General features: G+C 39.2%; 1 protein-coding gene across 4 annotated transcripts in view; it reads left to right on the top strand.

Annotated features, from left to right (window-relative positions):
- The first annotated feature begins 1,861 nt into the window (after nt 1-1,861).
- Nucleotides 1,862-23,363, top strand: part of thsd7ba (thrombospondin, type I, domain containing 7Ba) — a 158,841-nt gene continuing 137,339 nt past the window's right edge. For all 4 annotated transcript variants that reach the window (XM_044018621.1, XM_044018619.1, XM_044018620.1 and 1 more), the window contains exon 1: nt 1,862-1,974. The gene's annotated coding sequence lies outside the window, so the exon portion shown is untranslated. The remainder of the gene's footprint in view (nt 1,975-23,363) is intronic.

The following is a 23,363-nucleotide window of genomic DNA, read 5'->3' as shown; positions in this document are numbered from 1 at the left end:
TCCATTAACTTTGTTGCGCCACATATTTAAATTTGTGATTATAGACAAGCAGCAATGAATGAATGAATGAATGATGGAATCAATGAGGAGCTTTATTTTGGTTCTATTCATATAAAAAGTAAACATAAAGTGAGATTATTATATTACTTACAAGTATAGTACAGGACTTTCACTTCACAGTGTGAGCTGAAATGTTCTTTTCCCCCTAAAATAGTTTTACACAATTTCATTTCAGCATTGAGTTTGTTCCATCACCCCCCACCAAAAATGACACATCTGTATTTAATATTTGTTCTCACGTTGATAGTTACAAACATAAATAATCCTCGTAAATTATAATTTCCTTCTCCTGTGTCTGTATGCAGACAGAAGTAGGAGGGGTTATAGAATATACAATGTATAGACATTTTAACATAAAAAATCCTGAAAAACTGATGAGTGGATTCCAAATGGTAATAGGGAATATTATGTTTTTCCATATATGTAATATGGAAAAACATGCTGGAATAGATTTATAGTGCAGAGCTAGTGTAGTGTGAATAATTCTTGACCACCTTGACCATGTGTCCTTGTGCCCAAACTTGATAAAAAATAAAGCAAAGAAGAAAAACACTGGACACACTATCACACATCTGCCCTTTAATTCAATACAAGTTTTCTTTTTTAGGACCAATAGTGACATTTAAATAAAATGACATGGGTTTAATGATTTGGTACCTTTAGAAATCTCAAAAGGCACAGATGGTGCCAAACTGTGCCAAAGCAGAGAACGTCTGGGCATCTCTGTACTAAAACCTCTGTAATTTCACTCTGCTCCACTTCAGCAGCATCAGACTTTGCACATGTTGCCACATGACTTCCTTGAGTTTTCAAGCACCTCCTGCATATTTTTAAAGGTGATATTTACTTTAAAATGCAATTTTATTTTGGATGGAACCATCTGCATGTACTCTGACACGGTGGCGTCGACAGTGAACTTCTACTTCTGGTGGAATCTCACGTGTCAAGTGTTGTGTTTATTTTGATACCAAGATAATTCACATAGCGCTTGTACTTGCAGAGATATACTCTGTTTTAGTTTGGGAAGAAGAGGTTAAGACCGAGTACCTTCACTATCATGTTCAATACATGGTGAGAGTGAATATGTTCCTATAATCTGGAAATTGACACACTTGTTGTGGCCATGTGTGCACAGTGTCTATACACAGTACAATGTGAGAGTCTAAGCATCTATGCAAGTTTTGAAAGCATTTCATAAAGGCGGGGAACTGACTCCAAGACAAGAGGAGGACAATGGGGAAGCTGGAGCTATTTTGAAAAATGCAAGATAAAAAAAAAAACACTTCCTGCAACATTGTGATAAAATGACAATGCGCTCGGAGGAGAGAGGAGCAGAGAGAATAAAGGGACATGAAAGTGCTGGGTTAGAGAGTATAGGCTGAGAGGAGGGAAGACAAAAGGGGCGGGGGGGCACAAAGAAAATCCTTGGGCTGCACAGAAAAAAAAGAATAAATATGCTCACGCGTGCTTAGGTGAGTGAGTGAGTGTGCATGCGTCTCCTCATGCATGTGCAGTGGGGGTGTGTTCTCTTGGAGACAGCAGCGGCGGCTTATTAGGAAATGATCTCTCTTAGCCAATGGTTTTTAAGAGAGAGGCAGATGTCATTTGACTGAGCTGTACCACCTCCCAGAGCCAGCATATCCCCCTCAGTGTAAGGCAGCAGCGCTGTGTGAGAGCACCACTATCACTGCGCGCTCTCTCTCCTCTCACACTCTCTCTTCTCACCTTCCTTGGATCTCACTCTTTCTCCCCCCTCTCCCTCTCTCTCTGCGCTCCTCGTCTGCACTCCCTCTACTTGCGCTCTTATCTCTTTTCTTTCTTCTCCTCCTCTTCTTTTGCCTCTCCTCCCCGACTCTGTCCCATGAGCAGAGATAGGATCTGTTACAAACGGCCGCAGCTTCACCAAGAGCCCAGGTAAGACCTTTATTTTATTATCATTATGATGATGATGATGATTTATTCACTTTGCACTGAGGAGCTCTAATGGTGTAAGCAGAAACCCTCACTGCTCGCTCTACAATGGGCAATTGATTTCTCCCATGTTTCAAGTTTCTCCTCGCGCTGTGTGCGCTGTGATGAATCTGAAAGGTTTTATTTGCGTGGCACTTGGAGAGTTTGTGTGTGTGTGTGTGTGTGTGTGTGTGGCGTGTCTGCTGTGGCATTGACAACTTAAGGCTTCAGTCAGAAGAGTGCACCTGAGTGGTGCATATATAGCACTGTGTTTTCACAATCGTGTGCAGAAACAGAGGAAAGCATCCAAAGAGGCTGTGGTGGTAATGAGGAGAATCAAGAACAGATCAAGATAAGGGACAAGATAAGGGGCTTTTGCTGATCAAAGCAGGTGGTTGGAAGAGTAAGTTGTGAGAGCATTTTCTTTTGGTTCACTGTGGAGACATCTGAGCTCAGCTGAGGATAAATCTAGAGAAGCTGATAGGGAAAGATATATATTTATGGAGTGCTCAGATGGGACTTCATACAGAGGAGAGAGAACCTGTGTGTGTGTGTGTGTGTGGTGGGCAGGGCAGGACACTTCTCTCCCATCCCCACTCCCTTTGTTTTCTCTGAACATGTGTGGCTGTATTTTCTGCCTCCGACTAATTGACACAAACTATACGTCCCGTGTGCATGGAATCATTAAATCTAACGTGCTGGAAACTACATGGACGAGAATAATAAGATTCACTCCTACTGTGTGTTACAGGAAAGGGTTAGGTCATAGTGGAGGTTATTTAGTCTTGTTCATTGATATTTAGAAACCCCCGTGGAAAGTGGCTCCCTTTGAAAATGAGTGTGTGGATTTACACATATGACTGAAGTATAACCCTCTGTTCTTGTGTCAATCATTTAGTGTGATTTTTAGATTGGCCGTGAGCACTGCTCATCCTCTGAAGTTTAAATAAACAATATGACAATGCAATGTTATCTGTAATTCAGCAGCGGAGCACATTACTGTCACTTCAATCACGTCTCATTGTGGGCTTGGTGGCTGCTTGCAGTGCCGTGCACTTACTCGGCGAGGCCTTGTAAGAAGTGTTAACACCAGTGATTGATGGCGACATTATTGGCAACCAGAAAAGTGGTGATTGTCATAAGTAATCTCTGAAGTCCACCTTTAATTTTTTTGCTTTTTTTTTCTGTTTCTTTGGTATAGGAATATTCATCACCCTGACAAATTCAAACGAAATCTAAAAACGGCTCAGGGGCAAAGTTGCGTTAGGTCTTATAAGTAATACAGGGCTTTGCTTAAATTGTCTAGTTCTTTGAGACAGTGGAGAGAAATAACTGTGTGATGTGAAAAGACACAGGCTGTGGATGTGAGAGAGCGTCCAGACACACCGCTTATTAGCAGGAGATGAACCGTCACTTGTAATTTAATATGTAATCATGTGGACTGTGCTGAAAGTTGATCATTTTAAATGTGCTCGCCACAGAGTCACAGTGTTGCTGCGGTTTTGTGATCTGGTGGCACACACACTTCTCAGTACTGCACAAATATCCTTGATGGTGTGATGTTCTTCACCTTTTCAGGCAAACAGTCACCAGCCTTGAGCAAGAATGCAACTGTAGTGCTGTGCATTGCATCACATAGTGAGGGTCTGGTTCCCCCACATCTCAATATGAAACGTGTTCATGTTATCTGGAGGAAAAGAAGGATGCTGCCTCAGCCACTTGCTTAACTCAGCCCCTGTCATTAACCTGGCACTCAGCCGGTGACACAGAAAAATATCTACGTTTTTGAGGAAATTAGAGTCAGAGAAATGGGCGAAGCTGGTGCCTTTTCAGTCGGCTGAGGGTTCTTTGCTGACAGCTCCACTCTGTCTTTCTTTCTGGTTGGTTGTGAGCTGCCCCAGGTGTGACAGGCAGCCGAAGTAATGGAGGATGTTTGACAGATGCATATTTCCAACCTTGAATGCTTCATATAAAGAAGATCGACGGCATGGATTCAGGCTGAGCGGGGGACAAACTGTTGGGCTGTGAATCACGCCAATGAGTGTGTGCCACCGCCGCGTGTGACTGATCTGTCATGTGACTCACACAATGCGTCCAAGTTGCTAATTGCATCCCACCGTGATTGAAAAGTGAAGGTGGTATATTGGTATTCTGGAGGTTTTGGAGGCAGGCAGTGTGCGGCACCACTGAGGCACTGGCGACGTGAACTACATGCTACTGATGGTTGGAATTGCAAAAAAGTACATTATATTCTGAGAAAAAAAAAACACGACTTCTACATGAACCGTGTGTGTGTGCGCGAGTGGATTTTATTCCTACATTCTAACGAATATAATACTTTCTGTTTTAATTAATCTTTTATTAGCCTACCAGGGCCACATAAGTGGGCGTCAAGGCCAAGGTATTACATAACAGTTTGTACAGTAGAGCGCAGCATCTCAGACATCATCAAACAGACATCGTCTGGCAGCCAGCGAGGAGCCAATAGAGGGATGAACTCTGAGTCACTGTGTATTTGTCCTCTCTGGCACACCGTGATTTTTAAACCAAGTCACTTAACGGATTCACCTAGAAGCAAGCACATCCGCAGGCTGCTATTAATGAGCATTTTAATATTTAGGGTCCGAGAAAGGAATGAGTAATTTAATTGAACTGAATTTGATCTTGTAACTCTTCATTTTCTTTTAGTTGCTTCTGGGAGGAAACTGCAAGACTATACTAAGTCCATTTAAAAAAAAAAAAAAATTATTATTATTATTATATATTATTATTATGCTGAATATCAGCTGTGATAAAAGAAATCCTTGTTCTCACTTTAGTAGCAAGTAACCGCAGAGGACAGAATCATCTTCCGGCATGCTCAGTGTGTTTGAATTGACACATGATGTACGACTCGTAATGTTTATTTGAAACATTTGAAACGACTCGTATTTGACTTTTCAAGCGAGTTGTCCATTAAGGAGAAGGTTGTTGGTTTGATCCCTGGTTGTTGTGTTGTTGGAAGAGAAAGCGCTTCATAAAATACAGACATTAGCGTTCTAATATTTGCTAATTACAACTAAGCAAGCAGCTAATTAAAGCTGAAACTAACACATTGGACAAATGACATGCTAAGAATAAAAACTAAACTTTTTAAATAAATACATTCCTCTCAGAGTAATAGCTATTCCCTACCATTTCCAACATCATTGTTTTCTTGAGACACAGGACCTCTTGTATTTTTCTGAACCACGCACCTTATCATTAAATCAGTCACAGTCATAAGTGGCTGCAATGTACTAAAGTACATTTCCTGCATTGTGTAGGTGTATAATCTTTAACTGGCCTAATGGTGTTTCAAATGTCATCAAATGGAAGTGATTTGTATACCTGCAATATGGGACATTAGGATATTTCTTTAAAAGTTTATAAGCACAATAGTCATTCTCTTGCAAGTGACTTAAAAGGTCTGGCGTGGTGGCAGAACTCAAAGATACAATCCATAAAAAGAAAAGTTCTCAGAAGCACTTAATCACTTTAAATTAAATGTTCAGTTTTTGTAGTTGACGAATAAGTTTTTCAAATGTACTTTAGGCGAGAAGTCTGCCATCTAACCTTAAAGAACAAACCAGACAGAGCACGCATTTCACGTTTTAAATCTATTGGGACCTGATGGATAACTTGACATGCTTGTTGACAACATCCTCTCCGGTGGAGAAAGTCCTCCGTCTGTTGCACTCTGCAGTCCATACCATTAGATGTCACTAATTCTCTTAAACTGGTCCCTGAAGAGTAGCCACAATCTTTAAGAGAAGGAGATTGTGTTTCCATTTAATACAAAATCAGACTAGGGGAATTTTCTTATTCTAAAGCAAATAACTTTTGACAAAACGGTGTATTTCACACATATTTAGCACACATGGTGTTCTATACAGTACGTCTGTGTCCTCATATTATGCAATGAAAGAGCGGAGCAAGTACGAGGCTATTTGTCAATGACATCCTTGTGCTAATAGGATTAGATGCATCAGCAAAGCACTCAAATGGACTATATTTAGTGATCTATGTACATATTTCATAGCAATAATCCTTAAAAAGGGATACCAAGCTCACATAGGCTTTGGACCAACACATTGTAAAATAATTTGTCTGACATTTGCATAGATGATCTTAAATCACCTCGCCTTTCTAACCAACGAGACGATGCACACGTAGACGAAGAGCTGCACAGCACAGTGGGGAGGGAAGAAGGAAGGATGGCAGCTACAGGTATAGTTTGCTGTAAATCCTCATGTTGTCGCAACCCTGAAAGTTTGTATTTTACAGTCCGTTACACACATAACTAGCAGAAAACGGCGACGTCCCAAATGACACGGGAAAGTTGTGAGATGAATCACAAAACTGTCAACATGATGGACCGTGATCCACAGGAATCCATCCGTCTTCTACCGCTTTATCCTCCACAGGAAGGTCGCTGACTTAGGGCGAAAGGCGGGGGTACACCCTGGACAGATCACCAGTCCGTCACAGGGCCGCACAGACAAACAACCGTTCACTCTCACACTCGCGGTCAATTTAGAGTGTCCAATTAAACTACATGCTTTTGGACTGTGGGAGAAAACCCACATACACACATGGGGAGAACACGCACACTCCATGCCTTGTTCTCATGAACCCGGATCTTATTGCTGCAAAGTTAACTGCTAACCAACGGCAGACACTTAACGTACAAAATAGTTGTGATGTTTATGTTGTTATGCAGATATTATGCACCGATATGAAAGATTTAAGAATTGAGAGTTAACTTTGGCAGTTCTTATTTGTTCTTATTCATCAAACATTAGGATTATGTTCGTACTGAGTTGCTTGTAGTAATTTTTTTCTTTTACCAAAAAATTGCTTATTTTGAGTATGACCTTATTCAGTTTACCTGAAATAAGAAAATGCTGTTTACATTACTCAGAGTTGACCAAAGAGACACGCTTAACTAAATATATTGTCCCCATTTTGACTTTTTTTTGACTAACTGCTTAACAGATTCACGTCAGCTGACACCCCAGAGGTCTGTCTAGATTTTTGGCGCAGTCTGAGCTCAGCTTGCTGATTTACTCATTTTCCATAATGACACGTAGGGAATTGACTCGGGCCATGAAATAGAAATATACTGCAGAAATTTCACTTTTGTCCCAAAGTCAACAGTGACACTTCATTTGCCCTTTGAAAATACGCTCACCAGTTTCTTCTGTGTGAAGTGATGAGTCAGCTTTTTTTGGCCCCTGATCCAAATACAAGTTAAAATGTGATACTTTCTTTTTATGGAGCACTAGACATGACATGCTGGGTGGGGGGGGAACTCTGATTTGTGGCCATAAATATTAATTTGTGGCCACGGAATGTTAATTTGTGCGCACAACGTGCTAATTTGTAGTGTAACATGCACATGAATTAAAACTAACTCGTAAGCAAATGGAGCGCACCCTCGCTTGAAACTGACACTCCAGTAAAGTTAGAAAGATATTCACAGATTCAAACTTCCGTGATCAATCGCATTTGAATGACACTGAATAACATTGTTGAGACACATGCAGGATCTATTTTGAGTCCTAGTGATGTAGACAACAAGCTACACTGACCGTGTATCATGTATGGTGTAATATCATGTACAGTCACACTGGCATTTACAGAATGTTTTGATGAAAATGAGGTTCTAGCTCGTTTTCCCGCAATGTTTCGTTTAAATGTTAAGGATCGCACAAGTTCAAATCTGTGAATAGCTTTCCGACTTCACTTCGGGAATAATGATTCCTCACACTGCCAGGCTTTTGAGAGTATCTTTGAAACTCATTCCCAACCGTCCCAATGTAAAACTCACTATCACACTATCTCTATCCATCATGCAGCTTCAGCCCTCTTGTGCCTTTTTGCAGCTCTCAAGGTAATTCATAGGAATGATATTAATATTATTAATTAGTATTTCATGCGCATGTTATACCTTATTTCATGGCCACAAATTAGATATTTTTTTTCCCCCGATGTCATTTCTGGGGCGCCGTATCTTTTTAAATGTATCAGACACTGTTTAAGTTATATTTTCTTTGCCAGATTTGCATTATAGTACATTCTGGTTTAGTTCTTTCCTTTGATGATTTCCTTCATTAGTTTGTTCAAACGTTTGTCACTGCGGATGAACCGTGACAGCCTCATCATCTCCAGAGTAAACAAATAACGGAAGCTTAAATGCTTTTAGAAACCAAAAGAAGTACCTCCATAGGTGTGGTGCAAAATGTTGTATTTATTTTTATCGCAGCATTATTTGCATTGGCTGCTGACACATTCAGACTGCCACTTATTTATTTTTGAGGCCGTGAGGTTCATTCAGGGGAATACTTAGTCACAGTCAGTACTCGCTTTGAAAACAGCTGCACACCTGTGATCATCCAGGGCACATTTTACCAGGTCTGAGGATAGTGTTTGAAACAATTTGTTCCTTTAAAGTCTTTCTCACATCAGTTACTTACTCCCTGTAGACATAAGAGATGGCTTTGAAAGTTTTCTGGGTAGAATAATGCATGCCACCCATCTGTGGGGAAATGTCCCTCTCTTCAGTGGACATGTCGCCTCCAGTGTTGAAACTTGTAGCCTCGTATGGTCGGCACTTGGGGCTTCCCAGTGATGCAGTATCCATCAGTAATAAATATATTTTGAACTTTATTAGATTAGGACAGAGATGTGTGAATTGGGGGGTGTGTGGTGGGTATGGAGCAAAAGACCATGGGTGGAATTCTGGGTTGTTGCAGGAGGGCCGAAATCTGGCGCCAGCTCTACCCAGTGAGATATTTGGCGTTCCCCATCTTTAACAGGTTTAGAATTTTTTTTTTTTTTTGCCCGTGAACCGACAAGTCCAATTTTCTAAAATTAATTTAATTTGCTTTCGATAGCCCTTTACAACAACCCACCGGTGACGAGAGTGCTTTCCAAAATAAAAGCATTGCAGACACACAGCATTAACAGCCGCTAAAAAAACTAATTCATGAAACATAAATTAAAGCATGAAAATGCCAATTAAAAACACAAGAATTAAAAGAATAAAAAGTGTCACCACGCTACAGGGTATTAAAAGCCACTCAGGATGAATACTGTATGTGTGCGGATTTAACGCGAATGTCGGGGGGGAGCTTATTCCAGTCTGGGGGCGGCAACTGGTCACCCCACTGTTTATATCTTGACCTGGGCACGTCAAGCATAAGTCGGTTGGATGACCATGAAGTTGGAATAATAATTTCGAGTTTAATAATTTCTTACACTTTCTTATAAACATTCAAGATGAGGTGTTCGGTATTTCCGGTAAATTTGAACAGCTTGAAGAAGTAATTTTACTTTTTTTTTTTTGTCACTGTGACACAGGTCAGTTTTATAAAACTACATGCTCTCAAGTCTGAATTTTGCATTTGAAAGACTCAAGAAAATCTAAGCACACGCTGTGATGACCTCTACAAAGTTAAGGAAAATATAAACTCAAGATAAACAGAATCATTATTTTAGCTCTAAAAATAAATTATATACACAAACTGTTATTTTTTTTTTCTCGGTCTCTGGCGGCTGTAATAGATTGCAATAACAAGTTTCGATAAAGGCACTGTCTCTGTCTGAGTCCTTTTTTTGAACTTGTGCATTGGTTTCCTTTTGTGTGAGACTCTCCCTCAATTGATTGATCAATCCCTTTTCATTCCATTTGTAGGACCCGAAGCTTAATTTACTGAAATGTCCACAAAGAAAAAAGAAAATGATTCCGGCATCAGCCCCGTGTAAACAAGGTTTCAAATCCAGAGTGAGAACACTGTCATGTCACATGGGGATCTTTGTGTAAATATACATTATGCATAGCATGTTGAATAATTATCACATCACACACATAAATATACATTCAACCAGAGTAACAAGCAAGGAAAGAGAGAGCTCACAAACTGTGAAGTTTGATAGCGGAATAACGTTTGAATGTTTGTGTGGGAGATATTTCCGGGTGGATGACTTGATTCCTCATGAGAATGTTGTGCTGTGTGCACATGTGGATGTGTGTGTGTGCGTGCGTGTGCATGTGCGTGTTGTTGGTGCATGTGCCTGTCAAGTGATTATCCATGCTAGGAGCATCCAGGGATTCCTTGATCTCATTATCTCGACTGACACCAGTCAGTAAAGCTTCATATCGACATCAGTTTAAGGTCAAATCACTCAAGGTGATTGAGCTTTAGTTATATATGCAATTTAAAAAAAAAAAAAATAAATCTGTTCCGCACATTTCATTTATTTGAATTCTTCTTATTTTTTTGGGATTCTTCAAATCGGTTGAGTGTGTTTTACATGTCAGAACTCTGTATGACGGAGCAGTTCTCACCAGAACGAGAGAGAGACCAAGTCCTGCTTGGTAATTGGAAACCATTTCATCCCCTTTTCGCTGTGGCTTAAAACGTCTTATTCCACTAAAATAAAATAAGAAATCCTTGTGAGAGGAAACCTGTAATAGTGAATGTAACCCTTGACATAGTTGTTGGTGATGATGTTCTGCTGCTCCCATCCCTCTTTACATGGGTCTGATAGAAGTTAGTATAAGGAGGCCATTATTTGGGGAGAAGAATCATTATGCTCGACTGCACCATTGCTACTTCACATTACTACTCGCAATACAAACACGTTTTTTTTCCAAGCTATTCAATTTACTGACCCCCGACACCCCAACTGATTTCAATTACATTAGCCTCCACCCCCCCCCACCTCACTTGGAATACAAATGCAGGCGCTTGGCCAAGTCTTATCTCAAGGGTCTTTGTCAAGTAGTGGACTTATTTGTCTGCTGCTCTTTCTGCCTGGCCACGCAGGTTATTCTGTGGGTGTTATGCAGTTGTCAGGCAGCTGAAGGAAGCTGTCACCAAGCCCAGTCAGCCTCCTCACGGTCCATTGGCCTTTAGCTTGGATCTCCTACTTCCATCACCTCTATTAACTTTGGATCACTGGCTATATTCACTAAATCTTCCTTGCACGTAATGGAATTAGTGCAGTGATACATCTATAATGGCTAGATGTCTTTCTTTCACCTCCTGTACAGACTTTTTTGTCACCCCCCCACTTTTTTGTTATTCCCTGCTGTCTTTGAGGTGTCACCAGTAATTACATCTAATGGGAAAGGAAAGGATCAGCTGACCTGAAGAGAACACATGACCTTTTGTTGAAAACATGCTGTTCCTTCCATCACGGTGATGTCAGCGTGCAGCAGCAGCAGCAGCAGTAGTAAGTCAGATTAGCTCTGGCGCGCTGGTTCAACTTTGATATTTGCATGCACATACGTTTTCCTGATCTGGAGGTTGAGACGGAGATGGTATTTTGCACGAGTGGCTGTCACAAGTAATGACTGGCAAGTGTGAGACGCGAACCCCCCCACTTATTACGCTCTTCGATTGGAGACGCGAGGTTCCTTTGAGTCACTTCGAATCGTTTTAATGCAGCTGTTGCATCTTGACAGATTTCCCATGATAAGTAGCTGTGGAAATTATAAAAAAAAGGTGGTATTGGGTAAAAAAAAAATGAATATAGTTATACACGCACGTTTACGTTAGACGTTTATGGATATTATGAAGAGAAGGCAGCACCCGCAATAAAATGGTGGAGACACTTCTTAGATGGTTTGAGAACATATCGCACATATACTGTATATACTTTCAGTAGGGAATACATGTATAACGTATTACACAGAAAATGTTAAGTCAAATGAATGTTTTTGAGGTTTAATAGAAGTTTATTTCAAACATTTGCAATGTTTCCATCTCATCACGTTTGAAAAGGAGTTGCCACAAGTATAGACTTATAAGTACCTACCTCATCACTGCCACATATTTACAGTATTCTATACAAAGTTCTTAATGTTCTCAGTACAACACAAGAAGTCTGGCTTTAAACACGACTGTCCTTCATCCTTATATTTATGTCCTAATTTATGTTTTTCCGCGGCTTTAATTCATCTGCTCAAGACTGTTCCATAATTTAACCCCCAAGATTGAAACACACATACTTGTTAAAGTTATCCTGGCACACTTGCATTTTTAAATTTAGTTTTGCTCTTAAATGATTTCCCCCTTGTCTCTCTGAAAACAACGTCTTTTATTATGTTTGTATTGTGCAAACACACTCTGAGATAACGGCTATGGATAAAAGGGAGGAATGTTTTGCCTCAAATGTATGAAATATTTACGTGTCATAAGTTTCAAAGCACAATAAACTGGGTTCTTTAACTTTTAGAGATGAGTAAAAAAAAATCTATATTTATCAGTGATTTATTGTGGTACATATCCGAAAAATAAGTTTTTCGAGAGGTTTGAAATCTTTTATCGCCATTACCTTTTTGGCCATATCTCCCAGCCCTAATGACAAGAATAATGATGTAAGATAATTATATAAGATATATTTAGGCTGGTGTTTTTCCCTCTATTTTCGTTATTGTAAACAAATTCAAAACTCAAAGCAAGAATTCATTAGTCCTTCTGGCTCCCAACCCAAGTTGGTTTATTAATATGATTCAAGTTCAAAATAGCGTCTAACTACACCGATTTTATTTCATATATTTTTTTAATTACAGAGTTTTCGGAGTGAGGCAGTACTCAAAGAACCGAGCGTACATTAATAGTCACGAATATTGTTTTATGTAGCCCTCATCACTCTTACTTTAGAGTTAATTGGCATTCACATTTCTGCCTCTGTGTTGGGTATAAACAGACAAACACACCCACACACAGATGTACTCTTAAAACAAACACATTTTCTGACTTTGGAAAGAACATTTTATGTAACGTGATTGCTTTGGCAATGAGATCTCACCTTAGTATGTAACAGGTTTTGAAATGTGTGTGTGTGTGAGTGAGAGGTGTGTAACGATGGTAGAAGAAGCAGAAGAGCATTCACTCCAACAACACACACAAAAACTAACACCATAGTCATTATACTGTTGGACGGAGTCTTTTTTTTTGACTATTCATATCAAGTCCAGTTCCACCTCGCACATTTAAAATGCTCGCTGCTCTTTAAAGATGAAAGTGTTAAGCACATTTAACCAGGCCATGAAGCGCTTTAATCATCTGTCCACAGTGACGAGAGGATGTAGAGTTTGTAAAGTAGAGTTTGTAAAGTAGAGTTTGTAAGTACAATTTTGCAGCACAAAAAAAAGGAAAAAAAAAAGAATAAACAGACTCTTTGATCCCTTAGCCACCTGCCTAAATGGCAAGCCGAGCTGACAGACACAACCTAGTTACAGTTTCAAGCTGCGCTCATCGTGTTTGCAATGTTTGAAATGCAAGGAAACATCCTGGCAGATTTAAAAAAAATAAAAAAAATGGATGAAGAAGTGATGATTCCGTTCTTTGTGACATGCAGTCGCTGGGCGGGTAGACGTTGAGAATAGATGTTGGAAGACGATAAAATGTTGCCTCAGTCGACGTCACATCAGTGTCACTGCTGCAGTGTGTCTGAACTGTGTGATGCTTTTATTTACAGCTGCTTGATTTTACTTGCTGTGATGGTCTTTTGAGGATGTGTGGACGAGCTGCTGTGAGGTCCAGTTTTCATCGATCGAGTTTCACCCTCACAGCCTGACATCCAGGATGCAAGGATCAGTGTTGCAGGTCTTTTTTTTTTTCCTGATGGCCCTTTGCTCTCTACAGCGGTGGTCTGTTTCAAAAGACTGCCTGTTGATGTGCTTTGCTGAGAAAATGTTCCATAGTAGTTATTTCATTACACTATAGCGTGCAACGGCAGGAAGTGTGATGCGTTTCTCCATCCTCGTTTGCAGTGCCACTATATACAGTGTCTCTGCCTTTTTTCTTTTTTTTTTTGCATCTAATTAGGACAGGCTGTTGGCTTCCAAACAATGGGATAATGACTGGCACTATCTCGTGTCATGTACTGGAGCTGTGAGAACCTCCCGGCCGTTTGCCAGAGCCTCAGAATAGTAAAAGGAAAAATCATTCCTTGCACACATTTGGCACAGTTATGAGTGCCAGGGAAAGATGGTGCTGTCTACATCACCCCTGACCTATGAAGGGGTTTTACATTGTGGCGCTATCTGACTCTCTAGCATAGAAAGTTTATGAATAAAGTCTATTTGGGCTGTAGTTTGTTAAAGGTTGTTTTCTAGCTAAAACTATACGATCATATCAGATTCTGTTGGTTGGTGTTTTTTTTTTTTTAAATGTTTAATTTTAAGTTGTCATATTTATGAGAATAAAGTCGTAATCTTTCAACAATGAAGTCGTAATCTCTTGAGAAGAAAGTCCATTGTTATTCAAGCAAAATCTCAGATCAGCTGCAACCCATATCAAGATGAGGAATGCAGAGTGTTTTTGTGAAGTTATATTTTGGTTTGGGCTTTGCAAATAAGGAAATACTTCATCTTTTGGCACATCAGCGCCACATTATCATTAGCATCAGGACTTTGAAAGGATTGTGCAAGAAACTGAATTTATTTCGAGGAAAGAATCTCACAGACTTGGAGGAAATCATCTTGTGGAGGAGGAAATGACTGCTAGTGGTTGACTGCAAAGCTACCGCTGGTTACATCTATATTAAATAATGATAAAAGTTGTTTTTTTTTGCTCTTCAGTTTGGCCCTAGCTCTGTGTCGTAATGTAGCCATAAAGTTCCTGTACTTGGTGATTTTTGTCATTTATGTTATTGTTCTGCCCATATTTGGTCTTTGAACATTGTGTGCCATGTCTTTGTTTTTAGTCATACTCCAACCTAACTTCTTGCTGTCCGAACAAAATTATTCTGTTGCCTCCGTCTGTCTTGACATTAAGCCGATCAAGAGACATTTTTTTAATATTTATAAGTTACTCTCTACGGTTTGAAGTCAGCAGATTATACCAACTATGCACTTTAATGATTCTTTGGCATGCAGACACGGCGCACACTGGTCTAACGTTCATAGTCATTCATTTCTTTTTGCATGTTGTTTCCTTGAAAATAGATCATTTGGGCTTATTGTTGGATTGCTAGACTGTTTTTGTGAAAAGAAGAAAAACATGTCAATATTAAAAGGAGAGACTTGCGTCTCTGCACAATGTCATGGTCAAGCTCCACAAATGATATTGGGATGTTTGGATTCGGTCCTTGGTTTTTCACAGACGAGGTAGTGCCGGGGGGGATTCTTTTTCAAAGAGGTTTTTATCTCCCAAAGGCTTTTAACAGACTTATAAATCGTTTATTTTTTTAATCGGATATTTAGAAAAAAGCAACCCTCTCAACTACACAGAGACCTGAGTGACCAGTTAAAGCCTTAATTGCGAAAGTGTTTCAGCAAACATGCAAACTACACTACTAACTCTTTAATATGGAACACAGTTGGTGTGACAAATACCTGTTAGTGGAGAAGTACACTATCAACACGTGGAAACATGTCACATTTACCTATCACTTTGTATTTTATGCTCATTTTACATACTCAGATAGTTGAAATATTTTACCTCGGGTCTTACCCTCTCATCAAAGACATTTTCTAATGACCTGTAGGCATAATGTTTTATTAAAATCTCCTCATATTATTAATGCAATTGAATTTTCCCATCAGTTCAGCTGCAGTATCTAATTACTAATGGGATTTTCAGTCCATAGACCAGGCGATGTCTTTGAATTGTTCGATTGTATAAACCTTATTTTTGAATGTGGCAGTAACTAGAGTTCCAAGTTTGCGTTTTTGACAATATTGTGGAACCACGTGAAACCATCGGCAACTGATAACAGACTGAAATGGTATGTTAGTTCCACATCTATAGTATATTACGGAACCGCCTTATAACGTGTGAGGATATTTGTAATTTGTGCTGTCGCTAGGTGTTGACGTTTGAATGAATTGGAGTAATTCATTCATAAAAAATAAGCAAAACAACCTAGTTGTATGCTACTTGGGACGCCAATTCGGTGCACTAACAGCACTTCATCATAATTAACTGTTTTTACCTGCGGCTGCTGATGTCCTCAGAAGATGTCGCCTTGGATGTTTTACTGGCTATAGTGCAGCCACCTGCGATACGAGCTGTCCTTCTGTAGGTTTATTTTCAGAAAAAAAAAGTGCAAAGAACAGACAAGAATGCAGAGGAGGAACACGTGTGTGGCCAATGAACAAAACATTCCTGTCCTAGGAAAACCTTAAAACGACTGTTAAAGCCAAAGTTAACCTTCAATGCTGTCGTCCCGCCTGCTGCGTAAAGATAGCCAACCACTGACTGCAAATGCCAAACCGGACGTCTTGCACAAAAATAATCGCGGATGTCTTCTTACTTTTGCCTGCCAAAAATAAGGTCTATATAAGTGACGGATAAGGATTGTAATCAGATGGTGTACAGTCTGGGGGTTGGGGGCGAATGGTTCACTGATGGCTTGGTCAGGTAATGCTCCGTCACTTAATACATGTGTAACACAGTGAATCTTGAACTGAAGTGTGACTTTATCTATCACAATATCTGTCAGAAATGTCCTTATTAGGCATTTGTCCCAAATTGTTGGGCCCTGAAACCTCTTGTCATTACAGCTGACTACCTCATGATTCCTCTGGATGACACTTAAAGCAGGGATTAGGGTAATGAGAACAAACGTTAACTGGCCGAAGAAGTTGACTTTGGGATAATGATGGACACTTTCCTTTTGTAGGAGCATTTTGTGTTCTTCAGATACAGTAGCGAGACATCACAAGGTGTTATTCTTATTGTTCTGTTGCATTGCTGTATCATGATGCAATTCTTATCATAGGCCTTGTATTTAGTAGTGTGATTTTTTTTTTTTTTCTATGATTAACACCTCTAACCAGAATATTATCGTCAGTCATTCTGTGCTGCGCCTTCCACATTAGTGTTCGATCTCAAATTATAGCACAACTAAACGTATACATACGCATAAGTTATTATTTGTTGCATCCATGCCACCACCTTTTATAAGAAATAAACACAACTGAAAACATTCAGCATTCACAGCAAAGCTGCGAGATATCTTCAGCTCAAGGTTGTAACCCTCGGTGGGAAACGCCTCCTCCAAGCTATGGTCTCAAAGCCCACATCCAAAACAAACACCTGACTTGTGCTTTTCTTAAACAAACCACATCTGCTGCAAATGAATAAAAGATAATAATTTTGATGTTGTCTATGTACAGTGCCTTGAGATAATGTATGTTATGATTTGGCGCTATACAAATAAAATTGAATTGAATTGAATAATAATACACGGCATTTAATATGAAGCTGCTATGACCTCATGTTGTACATTTGCAGCTCTGTCGCATCTCGCATCATATATTGATATGTATAAGCGGCATTAGAGGATACGTTATGTGACTCAGATTCACTAAGAAAAATCTTGTTTATGTGATGCAAACAGATTTAGTAAACAAAGCTCGTGTCATCATGAAAAACGAACATTTTACTGATAATACTGAATTATATACATTTATAACTATATAAGTGGGGTGGAGGATAGAGGGCGGTCTGGGCTTCCTCGCTAAGGCTGCTGCCCCTCAAGACCCGGACCCGGATAAGCAAAAGACAATGCAACAGAATGAATAAATAAATCATTAATATGTGTATATATATATGATATATAATAATATCATTAATATGTATATATATATATATATATATATATATATATATATATATATATATATATATATATATATATATATATATATATATATATATATATATATATATATATATATATATATATATATATATATATATATATATATATATATATATATATATATATATATATATATATATATATATATATATATATATATATATATATATATATATATATAACATATATATATATATATATATATATATATATATATATATGTATATGCATATATGTATATATATATATATATATGTATATGTATGTATGTGTATATATATGTATATATATATATATATATATATACACACACACACACATACACTGTGTCTGTTATCCATTCAATAGTGCAAAAAGTATTTGTACAAAAGCCAGACTCACTATTGATCAGAGAGGTTACATAATAGTAATATGCCAGTTTTGACACACTTGTATTTTAGGACGTGGCTTTTACGTTCTTGTTTTGACTTTGCAGGCAGAGGTGGATGACGCTCAGCAGAAAAGCTTTAGAGGTCTTTGTGCCACTGTCTCTGAGCAACGACTGGTTTTTATCTCCCTCCGTGGCAAGCGGGGGGGGGAATATTCAGACAGTCACGTTGAAGTCACAGATGGTATGTGAATTTAGATTAGTCTGTACATTGATTTGTTAGTCTACTATAATAGACAGATGGAGCATCGGCATCATAACGGAGTATCAGCACAATAACCTGATGAATAAACTAAGCCATGAGTGTTCTTTATTTCCAGGCCCAACATCATAAGTGCTACCGTTTCCAAACCACGAGGAACCCCGTACGGTGTTGGTATTACACATGTTGTTATGCCTTTGTGTGATGGTTTGTATTTCTTCGTTTAGTTCTTCACCTTACTTCAGAAAGTGAGTCTGGTAAAACCAAATCTCATCAGGGTTACTTGACTGTAAGTTATTAACATATGATGACGCCAATCCAGCTTCTTTTTTTTTTTTGTTAGTGTTTCTACACTCTGCTGGTTGTGTAACATGTCATTGTTCGCTTGTGCTGAACAAAGTTACAAACGGCTGAGGTCCTTATATTCCAGTGCATTCTCCTAGCGTTCTCACTAGCATTGACCTGTATCACAGGTCTTTTGAACAGAAGCAGATTTTACCATCCCAGTTCAAGTGGTACCTCTGCAGCAGACCTGGAAAAAAAATACTGTTGTGCAGCTCTGTACTGTTTGAGTTTCAGTTCTTTTGTGATGTCTAAACTCAGTTCTGGCATTGTTCCTGGCATTACCTGGAAACGGCATTGGAGATTTTGAAGGCTCTCTAAAATGATTTTCCTTCTTTGAAAAGCATTATGTCCTGAGAAATTGGGAGGATGAAACGGTGAAGCAGCTCGGTTTTTATGTCATCACCAAAATAGAACTGATAGAGGAAGAGAATCATTGTCTTTTCGTTTCTATCCTGTTCCCCAACAATGTTTTGCCTCTGCATCTGTGAGAGTCTTAATCCAGGAGCTTACCTTCTAAGCTGAACCCGAGAGGTGAGCAGGAACCAGTCACTGACTGATTGGCCCTGTCATCCCTCAAAACATTTGATTGGATTTTACCATGGTGAGGTCTCTGCCTTCCCAAAGTGAGCCAGCCCAGGGCTGTCCACAGAGACGGACTGTTCAATAAAGTCCCACTTTCGGCGTCCCCTTTCTCCTTCCTCCATCTTCTGCAAGACACAATCAGATAAGTGCCTCACCCAACAAAGGAGATAGAGCAGAGCAAGTCCATATGTCATGCAATGTCCTCCCACTCAGACGTTGCAAAAGCAGCAATTAGCCCTCCTGTGTGAAAGGGTGAATATTCTCTACGTCAATGTGTTCCATTATTATTCTCTATCAAAGATTGGTATTAATTTGCAATTATTCAGTGAGACTGTATTCATGCATTTCTGAGCATAGCCTACGCAGGAAAAAAAACAGTTCACTTCTTAACAAAGAAATAGATGAACATGTGCTTCTAGTATCCCTTGCACATGTCGGCCCTCATTTATCAAACGTGTGTAGACCACAAAAGTGGGCGTAAACTCATTTCCATGCAAAGATCGGCATTTATCAACATGGACGTGGGCGTCGGGTACAATCAAATCTCACGCCAGGTCTGACCTGGTATACTCAAGGTTGAAATCAGTGTGGACAGAGGGGTTTTTAGACGTGCAGTTGGCTCATTCGGGGGTTGAGAAGTTTAAGAAGTAAGCTGTATTAGTTTCAGATCAGTTAATTACAGAGGAACACAAACCCTAACGGGGAATAAAAAGACCCTGACAGTTTGATTATTCAGACCTAAACAGCTAATACAGGCTTCATGAACCACATAGCACATTTATTCCCAGAGATGTTCATGTTTAATAAATGTCAGCTTCTCTCAGTTTAATTGCATGTTTATGTATACAGTGCCATCATTTCCATAATGTCACACCGGGATCACCCAGTGCTGTTCTAATCTCTAGTTAATCCCTTTTTTTTTTTTTCCAGACTCTTTACTTCTGCCAGTGCTCTTTATTATTGTCAGTATGCTGTAAGAACTTCAAGTATAGCCTATATTCCTTTTCATCATTCATCATTACTCTTCTTGTAAAAAAAACATGTAATGAGCCAGAACATGTGGTGCAAGGATATGGAAGTGTAGTAGGAGTATAGATTTAGTAGCAATTAGAGGTGCACAAATGTCGTCCGTATAAAAGGAGCCAGTACATATCCAGACACAGGTGTCGCAGTAAGATTTTTTCTCATATGCAATGATTTGGTGGGGTTTCTTGAATACTAATTTACCTTTTTATAAAACAAAATATATGATCTATATTTATACCCACGGCATTGTGTTTATTATTGAAATGGTCACACATAGACTTCAGAACTGCTATTTGACATTAAGAATGTAGCATATGAGCATCATAAGACCTTGTTATGGTTTCAAGTGATTTGTAGAATAACTCTGAATAACTTCCAGGTATTGTAGTGTTAGGGTTGTGCACTCACTGTCCTTTGATTCCTTTTTGGAGCGCAGACTCTTCTGATCTGTCGTTGTTGCTGCCTCTTGTGTCGTGCTGTCGATACAACATGTGAAGGCATTTTACAGTGAGGATTCTATAGTTCCTCAAAATTTCCTGTTGGAGATTAGGAAGAAAATTTAAACCTCATGTTTGGTAAAATTTGGTAAAATCTCTCACCATTGTTATGTGCAACGCACTACTTTGGTTGGAAAAAGTGCTCTAAATAAAAGGTCACTGCTAGATAACCATAATTTTTTGTGATTTCATCTAAAATGTTTAAGAAGAAAAGATGTGGTTAATCCCAATCCCAGCAAAATCATTGCTTAATTATTGTCACTGGTTAAAATATATGGAATAAAATGTAGCCGCACAACAATTTCTGTATTGTCAATTATTTAAGTTTTCATTCATCATTTAATTCACAGCACTCTCATTTTTGAGAATGCATTATTCAGTACGGAGGTTCTCGGCTTGTGTTGTTCCGAGACTCCATTTCGTCTCTTCAGATTTGTTCATGCAAATGTGACAGTTGTGCAGGCAACACTCAGACTGAAGGTCTGAGGAAATGAGAAGATTCAAAGAGACAAATACAGTCCCGTCCCTGTAATGAAATGACAGAAGAGTCATGTTGATAAAGTGCACGATCACCTTTTATCTTCCTAACAAGGCCTCATCCTCTGACACAATGACGCTGTTTTTCCTGAAATTGTTTGTTTTCATACCTTCTTCGTTTTACATTGATCGGAGATAGCTCATGATGACGACAGTGACTTTTTTTTCTTTTCCAGTTGTGACATTTTATACACCTTGAAGATGTCATTGTCATTGCTGTTAACCGCTTCATTACCGAAATATCCCATATCTTTGACAAGTGCTCAGGTCGTTTTTAATGAATTTGCTTTGCTTGGGATTGATGTGATTCAACCTCAACAGCAAGTCCAAATGACTTTGCTCAGAATTCGATCTATCTGCCCTCCAAGTAATTTTCCGGGGCCGTATTTATAATCTTGTGTACATACGCAAAAAAAAGCACACGCCACTTTCTATACAAAGGATATATACCCACAGTCCTGCGTGGAAACTCTGACCCATGCATAAGGAGAGAGGAGAAGCTGTGACTCTGATAACAGAAGGATGAATCACCACAAACTGTTTAAAATAGAATAAATTAAATCACTGCTCACAACAAGATACTGTTTGCCCAATTGGACGAGAGGTATTTTTAAACATATATAATATATGTAAATAAATAAATACCTGCTTGACTAATACTCCCTGACACTTACATACACACCCAAAAAACTTTAAAAAATACAATTTTTTAAATACTTTTGTGGAATGAGATACATTCTCCGGGATAACGAGGTAAACGGAAGGAAAGATTACCTTTGCCCAAATCCTCATTCTTGTGCTGAGAAGATCTGAGTACATTTTGCATAAAATAATGACTTTGTGATGATATTTTTTTTTTTAGTTTTTTATTTCGTTTAATTCCCGGCATTATATTATTATCACTAATAATAACGTCATCATTGTGTAGAACAGTCTGTCATTTACGATCAGTTTAATTGCCCCAACTGAAGCAGTTCAGACTCAATCAAATGAGGAGGGCATACAAAGGAATGACAAGACGCGATGACACAAAATGGCTACAGTGCTAGAGGGCGAGAGGGCGAGAGTTTGCAGAGACAATCTGCTCATCCGTGATGTGTGGATTGTGAGCCACACACTGTCCTGCTGGATTTCTGTGTCAAACTGAACACAATATAAGAGGCTTCTACGTGTGATAACTGTCCATACAAATCCAATTTGACACTCAAATATAGGTGCAAATTCCCTTTTTTCCTTTTTTCGGACTTCTGCATTCACGGCATCTTCACATTCTGCCACCGATGCCTGTTTTGGCATTAATGATGACGACACTGTGTCCACCAAATACTTTCTCTGCTTATTTCTTTGCGCGCAAACACGTCAACAACACACGCCGCCATTTTCTCATTGTTTGAGCCTCCTCTTCTTTCCTCTTCTCTCTGTGCTTGCCATGACTTTCCGGTCACTCCCGATCAACGGATATTAATCTGGGAGGTTTTTCTACTCTAACTATGCGCATTATCTACAGCTCGCGAAAACCGCGCTGAATTACGAGTTGATTGTGATTTCTAAAGGGAAACAGGCGTGGGTCGTGTCTGCACATGGTTTTATTAATCAGAATATACGTATGCCAACTTTTCCGGCATACCTACGCACAGTTTGATGAAGGAGCCCCCTGCTGACTATGCAATCAGAAATTTTTGCTCATTAAGAGGCCAAACCTCTAACTGACCTTAACGGATTTAACACTCCATTCTTAACGAGGGGAAAGAGTGTGAAGAGTTATGTCCCCCTCTAATAGGATCCGGACCATTTTATCTGGAGTTTCTATCAGTTGATTTAAAGAAGGCATTGTCCCTCGTGGAGATGGTGAGAGCGGGTTCTGTCACGTCGGGTCAAAGAGGTCAAGCCAAGGCGAGATCCAATCAGGCCACAGCACTGTCCCAGGCTGGCAGGTCCCAGTGTAATTACACTCCTCATACACTCCAGGTGAAGTTACAGATAAGATGTGGACATTATTAGGTGAGTTTGGGATACCGTGTCTACACAAACGTATTGTTCACATTTTTCATGTTAATTGCATTGTCAGGGATTGTAGAGCTTTGCATCA

The sequence above is a fragment of the Solea senegalensis genome, linkage group LG2 (genome assembly GCF_019176455.1).
Source record: "Solea senegalensis isolate Sse05_10M linkage group LG2, IFAPA_SoseM_1, whole genome shotgun sequence".
In the NCBI taxonomy this organism is placed as follows: domain Eukaryota; kingdom Metazoa; phylum Chordata; class Actinopteri; order Pleuronectiformes; family Soleidae; genus Solea; species Solea senegalensis.
This window is presented reverse-complemented; position numbering and strand designations above follow the sequence as displayed.